The sequence below is a fragment of the Eulemur rufifrons genome, chromosome 3 (genome assembly GCF_041146395.1).
Source record: "Eulemur rufifrons isolate Redbay chromosome 3, OSU_ERuf_1, whole genome shotgun sequence".
NCBI lineage: Eukaryota > Metazoa > Chordata > Mammalia > Primates > Lemuridae > Eulemur > Eulemur rufifrons.
In genome coordinates, this window is record NC_090985.1 from 47,591,552 (window position 1) to 47,598,751 (window position 7,200).

Sequence of the window (7,200 nt, forward strand, 5' to 3'; positions counted from 1 at the left end):
AAAATATAAGGAATTACTAAAGTTATCACAGCTAGTTAGCAGTGGAGCTGGCATCAAAAGCTGGGTCATCTGTATCCTTGCTGCTGCTTTTTTTTTTTTTTTTTTAAATGTGCATCACTCCACTTGCTACTATTATTCGTGATTCATCTTTCATAAACATGCCTTTAGCCTTTTTTTTACTATATCTTACCTTAGCTGCAGGTTGGTTAGTGTTAACAGCGCAGGACTGGGTTGCATTTTCCTAGTTTGGTAACCTTGGGAAGTAGTTCACGCATTTGGCTCTCAGTTTCCTTATCTACAAAATGGGTTTACTAGTAGTTTCTGCCTTGTGTATTATTGTGAAGATTAAGATATTTAATATAGATAAGGCACTTTGATCACTACATATGCAAGCACTACATGTGTTTGCTGTAATTATGATAATTGTCTACTATTCTATGCTCTTTTACCTGCCAGTAAACTGTTGGCTGCCTAATGTAGCTGCTGTCATTGTATCTCAATCAATTGGCCAGTATCTTGGATTCTGTCCTTGAAATTTTAAATAAAGTTTTAAATTTTGGAATAATTTTAGACTTACAGAAAAGTTGTAAAGATAGTAGAAAGAATTACTGTGTACCAGTGGTCCCCAAGGGACCTGTTTCATACAAGACAATTTTTCCATGGACTGCAGAGAGAGGATGGTTTCAGGATGACTCAAACGCATTACATTTATTGTGCATTTTATTTCTATTGTTATTACATTGTAATATATAATGAAATAATTATACAACTCACCATAATGCAGAATCTAATGCCGCCCCTGAGGTGACAGGACATGGAGCTCAGGTGGTGATATGAGGGGTGGGAAGCAGCTGTAAATACAGATGAGGCTTCGCTGGCTGCAGCTCACCTCCTGCTGTGCAGCCCAGTTCTTAACAGGCCACAGAACTGTGCCACGGCCCGGCCCAGGAGTTGGGGACCACAGCTGTGTACCCTTCACCTTACATAACCATTGTCCACTCATCAAAACTAAGAAATTAATATTGACACAGTATTACTGACAAAATTATAGACTTTATTGGGATTTCACCAGATTTTCCGCTGAGGTCCCTTTTCTATTCGGGAATCCAGTCCAGGATACAGCATTGCACTTAGTACTCTATTTTTTAACACTCCTTTTAAAACGGACACCCATGATTGGACATGAGAGTGCTAATATGGGCTATTTTGTCCAGAGGATAGAGGTACCATTACCTCTTTCATGACCAGGATGCTATACTTCAAGGACACCTAATCACCCCAATCTCCTGGCAAAGACCAAAGTGAGCAGAGGAGATAATCGGTTTCCCTACTTAAAAGCTGCACTTTGAGCATTTAGGGAGCACATGAGAATAAATAGAGGGTAAGGAGTGGAGCTGCTGATCAGAAAGTCTTGTCAGGCTTGTGGGATTTGGCCCAGGTAGATGGCTCACAAGAAAAGAGAGTAAAATGTGGAAATCTTCCAATATCCCATGAAGTGAGAGGAATTTTATACAGAAAGACTTTTGTTTATTTATTCAAATATTTATTGAGTATTTACTATTGTCAGAAATTATTCCTGGTGCTAGATATTGTTTAGAATCTATATAAACAGTTTGTCCTTTTTTCAAATTAACTCCTTTCAGCAATGTTAATAAGAAATAAATTTTAATTTTTTAAAAATCATAGCATTATTTGATTGTAAATGCGTTTAGTACAATGAATATAACTTATTCTTTTTTGCATCATTTGATGCATATTTTTGTATTTTGTTTTCACATATTGTTTTAATAATAATAATAAAACCATAAAATTGAATATCATTCTTTAAACCTTTACTATGTGCCAGGCACTGTGTTAAATCCATTCATGTTATCAAATTAAATATTCATTAAAATCTCCCAGAATGGGCATTTGTTTTCCACTTTCAGAGGTGAGGAAACTGAGACTCAGAGAATTTGAGTGAACGTCATGATCTCACAACATGATGAAGAAGGCAGTGTTGTCATCTAATACCACCCTCTCTCAAAACTTGCATCTCAAGGCTGGGTTGCTTCATTCTGTGAAATCAGAGTCTGGGGTAACTTTGCCAATGTGATGGAGGCAGAGGAGAGACTTACCATTAGGGTCTAAGTTTGAATCTGGTCATTTATAAGTGCAGCATGAAAAATGAAATGCAGTTTTGTTTATGTGGTTTAGAGTGAGAAGTTATTAAAGGATTAAGAGAATCTGAGGAGAGTGTTATAAAAGGAAAGTTTAGAGAAGATAGTGAATTTTCTAAAGAAAAAAATAAATTGATTAGGAGAAAAGTCAGTAAAGCTTTTAAGGCTTTTCCATGGCAATAAATAATGAAAAAAAAATCACAACATGAAAATAAAGCCAAGACATAGAATAGGCCAGGTTTAAGGTCAGTGTGTCAGGACCTTCTCCCTCTGCTGAGTCCTGGCTTTGTTCTCCTCTCCCAGGGACTGTGTCTACCTACCTCGCCTCAGATCCGGCAGTGCCCTGCAGACGTCATGGGTGGACTTGGGCAAGCAGTCAGAGGACAAATAGCTCAAGCCTTACTCTCCTGCTGCACAGGCCCAAATTTTTATTTTTTCCATTTGGGAATAAAACTGCACTGATTACAACACATAACCTTACTAGACTGTGCTATTACTTGACATCCCATCAGGCCTTCTGGGGTACACCCCGGCATGTTCTCTCAGAACAGAGTCATGGTAGGAGTAATCCATAGATCAATGTCACACTTGCTTCTGATGAAGGAGGGAGAATCACCTCCTCTACTGTGTGTTTCTCAAGGCAGTCTAAATCTTCTCACTCTTCACCTGTCTACCTCTGTAACTTTATTATATAGACAATAGCTGCTTTGTAAGAAATTCAGGGAATAATTTTGATAACAATCAATGTGAGTACCCTTTTCTATTTTTTTAAAGGGGAGGCAGGCTCTCAATTTTGAAGGACTCCTCAAAATGAAATTAGAGTTTGGTATTTATTAATATAATCCACCTCAAGAGTGGAATTCCCATAGTGGAATAACTTTAGATATCATCTGATTGGTTTGCTCTTCATTTTAGAGACAAAAAGGTTAAATGCTTTACATAAGGCACAAAGTTGTCTATGGGCACAGCTATGACTCAAACTTAGATCATCTCATTTCCAAATCAGTGTCCTTTCTACCATGACATTGAAGGAGAAGACGTAAAAAACTAAAAATAAAAATCCACTTACAATGAACTTTAAATCTTTCTCCCCCTAATTTGGTTGGATCCAAAATAAATATTAATAATTTGTTAAATCTTTAGAAGAATTTTTAGAGGCAAGCACTACAAAAGCATTTTTAGAGGTTTACCTGGTAGAAATGGTTGGCAATTTTAAGAACAAGGAGAAATTTCTAAAGTAAGTCATATTTCTGTGACTGAGTCAAGCATTCCTATTGAGAAATCTATTATATACTAGTTATTATTTTCACTTAATGACTATAGAAATTTAATTCCATAAAATAAAGAAGCTTTAGCCTCATAGGATAAAAAGGTGCTAGGACAGAAATATCTGTTTCAAGTTCCTACTTTAGAGCCATGTAGTAACATCAGACAAATATTGGCACAGCGAACAGCAGACTCCCACCACTAATGCATTCAGTGCAAGGCTGTAATGAGAGAAAATTAAGGCAGAAACTCATCTTCTCACTCATTTTGTGCCCCAGGCATTTAACCCTGTCAGAAATATATCTGCCATTATGATTTTGTTATAAGCTCTGGTAGTTTTCCCTGTTAGTGAGAGAAACCATGGGATGGGATTGTGTTCTCATTTGCCATTTAGCTTATTATGGCTTGTTCTTACATAAGGCCTATGAGTGTATGTAAATTAAAGAACTGTGCTACCTACAGTTGAATTCTTTTATTCTTAATCATGTTTGGGAAAAAAGCAAAGTTTTCTTTTTTTTTTTGGTGAGAGAAGATAAAGCATAGATATATTTAGACTGGTAAGATTAATTTTCTAAGTACTTTGACTCTGTAAAACGAGGACACTGGACTAAATTATCTTGAAGATATTTTCCAGTACACAGCCACAAGATTTACAACTAATGTATATCGCTATTTCCTCTCCTCCTGGTGATGAAATGGATAGATCTTGAAAATTTATGAGAAAAGGGAGGAACTACATATACACACACATTTTTTCTCTGTTTCTTTGTCCCTTTCTCTCTCTTCTCTCTCTCTCTCTCTCTCTCACACACACACACACACACACAGACGCACACACTGTACCACCACCACCACCACCAACAACAACAACTCTTTGTTGGGACTCAGACTTTATGGCTTCTATAATATAAATTATTTCATTTCATCCCCTCGCAGCAATTCTAGGCAGCATATACTTTTATTTTTTTTTTATAGATGAGGAAGTTGAGGCTTGGAGAGTATAAATAATTTGCCCAAATTCTTATAGCCATTGGCAGAGGTGAGAATAAATTATGTGATTCCAAAATCTATGGCCTTATCCTATAGTGTAAGATCCATAGAAAGGTACGGAAATTAAATAGAAATGATAAGAGCCCGAGTCACGTTGCTTTCATGCTCCACTCTACATATTATCAATCTTTCTTGGCAAGTTCTCCTTCTGCCCCTCTCTCTCTTTATCATTTCTTTATTTTCAAAGGCATTTTAGAGATTTTCATAGTCCATCTATGTGATTCCAAAAGAAGATAAACACAAAAGATGAATGTGATTTGTATTTCCTATCTTCTTCCTTTGTTCTCTTAAAAGTAGAGTTTTGAAAAGTAACAAAATAAAATGTAAAGGACACATGTTTTGGTTTATTAGTTTTCTGGTTTGTAATTTGAGATTGATAAGATATCTCCTAGGATTATTACAAAGATTCAGTTGTGTGTCCCAGTTGCAGCATTTAGTGCAGAAAAATTCGTGTATACTTCATCAAAAAAGGTAAGTGTTTTTCTTCCCTCAGTGCTGATGAAATGTGGAATGGAGAATCTTAGGGAGAGGAGCTGATGTGATTGTCTAGCCTATATAATAATAGATGAAATGTCAATTTTCCTTTTCAAGAGGTCTTGGTCTTAGTGGAGAAAAGGTACTCTGAAGGAAGATAGGGGCATCCACCCTGTGGGGAGTCCTGGTAGAAGCCATCAGAGCTTTCCTGGTAGCTAATACAGCTGTGACTGAAGGGCTCCTTGTTATGCCCATGCAATCCCAAGTGGCATCACCTACTCGTTTTCACACATCACCAATATCTCTCCATTAATAATGAATTTTGGATACTACCAAATCCTAACCTTTATTAAAAGCTTCAGGGAAATTTTGAAGCTTAAAAAGTAGTGTTACTAGAGATCTAAAGGCTACCAGATATATGCATTCCTTAGTTTCTTCTTACATTGATCTAATCCTTCCTTTATCCATTCAATATTTATTAAGCATGACTGTGAACCAGGCACAATGGTAGAAATAAAACAATACACAGCAATAACAGCAATGACAACTGATATTCCTTGGGTGTTTTCCATGCCAGGCATTTTATATTTTAAGCAATTTACATTAGTTAATTATTTAGTCCTCATAACAAGCCTATGGAGTAGATATGGTTATCACTATCACATTTTAAAAGTGAGGGTGTAGTTTATAAGTGATGTGGTGGGAGCTGAGAATGAAGAAAGACATTAACTCTACCCCCATAAAGAGTACACATACACTAGCAAGTAAGATAAACTAGCAAATAAATATTAGGTTGGTGCAAAAGCGATTGCAGTTTCAGACCAATTTTAGATCATTATAACTAGGCTCAAACATATATTTATTAATCAAAACAGAAACCATTACAATCAACACATTTTTGCCAACGAGAAATAAATTTGTTTATTCCCGTAGTGTAAAAATCTGTACCTCAGGATTCCACGAACTCTTTGGAAAGCACTTTCTGCATCCTGCTGGTTGTGGAAGGGTTTTTCCTGCAAAAAGTTGTCGAGATGCTTGAAGAAGTGGTGGTCAGTTGGCGAGAAGTCAGGTGAATATGGTGGAACAGGCAAAACTTCATAGCTCAATTCGTTCAACTTAGGAAGAGTAAGTTGTCCGACATGACGTTGGGCATTGTTGTGGAGAAGAATTGGGCCCTTCCTGGTGACCAATGCCGGCTGCAGGCGTTGCAGTTTTTGGTGCATCTCCTTGATTTGCTGAGCATACTTCTCAGATGTAATGGTTTCGCCAGGATTCAGAAAGCTGTAGTGGATCAGACCGGCAGCAGACCACCAAACAGTGACCATGACCGTTTTTTGGTGCAAGTTTGGCTTTGGGAAGTGCATTGGAGCTTCTTCTCAGTCTAATCATTGAACTGGTTGTTGCCAGTTGTCATATAAAATCCACATTTTGTCACATGTCACAATCCGATGGAGAAATGGTTCATTATTGTTACATACAAGAGGAGAAGATGACACTTCGAAACAACAGTTTTTTTCATTTTCAGTCAGCTCATGAGGCACCCACTTATTGAACTTTTTTACCTTTCCAATTTGCTTCAAATGCCGAATGATACAATAGTTGACATTGAGTTCTTCGGCAACTTCTTGTATAGTTGTAAGAGGATCAGCTTTGGTGATTGCTCTCATTTAGTCATTGTCAACTTCCGATGGCTGGCCACTATTCTCCTCAACTTCACGATTCTCATCTTCTCTGAAAAACTTCTTGAACCACTACTGCTCTGTACGTTCGTTAGCAGTTCCTGGGCCAAATGCATTATTGATGTTGTGAGTTGTTTCTGCTGCTTTAGGACCCCTTTTGAACTCGAATAAGAAAATAGCTCGAATTTGCTTTTTGTTTAACATCATTCCCATAGTCTAAAATAAATATAAAATAAACAGTAAGTAATAAGTCATTAGCAAAAAAAAAAAAAAAAGGGCTAGAAATGCGCATTAAAATGATGTATCACATAACCACATTAATTTGAGAATGTAATCCAGTATCAAATGCTAAATTTTCACAATGCTAAAACTGCAATTACTTTTGCACCAACCTAATAATTGGAAAATAAAAGTATACAGTGGTGTTTATTATTGGCCTATACCATGACCCCTTTCACAGGAGTGATTAACTTTGACTAGATGCATTAAAATAAGGTACCCAATCTGAGTTGCATCTTGAAGGATGAATGTGTGTGTGTGTATGTGTATATCAGCTATATCAGTGGCAGATA

At 36.8% G+C, this 7,200-nt stretch overlaps 1 pseudogene; it reads right to left on the minus strand.

Moving 5' to 3' along the window:
• Positions 1–5,811: 5,811 nt before the first annotated feature.
• LOC138381675 (histone-lysine N-methyltransferase SETMAR-like) lies at positions 5,812–6,841 on the minus strand (annotated as a pseudogene).
• Positions 6,842–7,200: the final 359 nt, after the last annotated feature.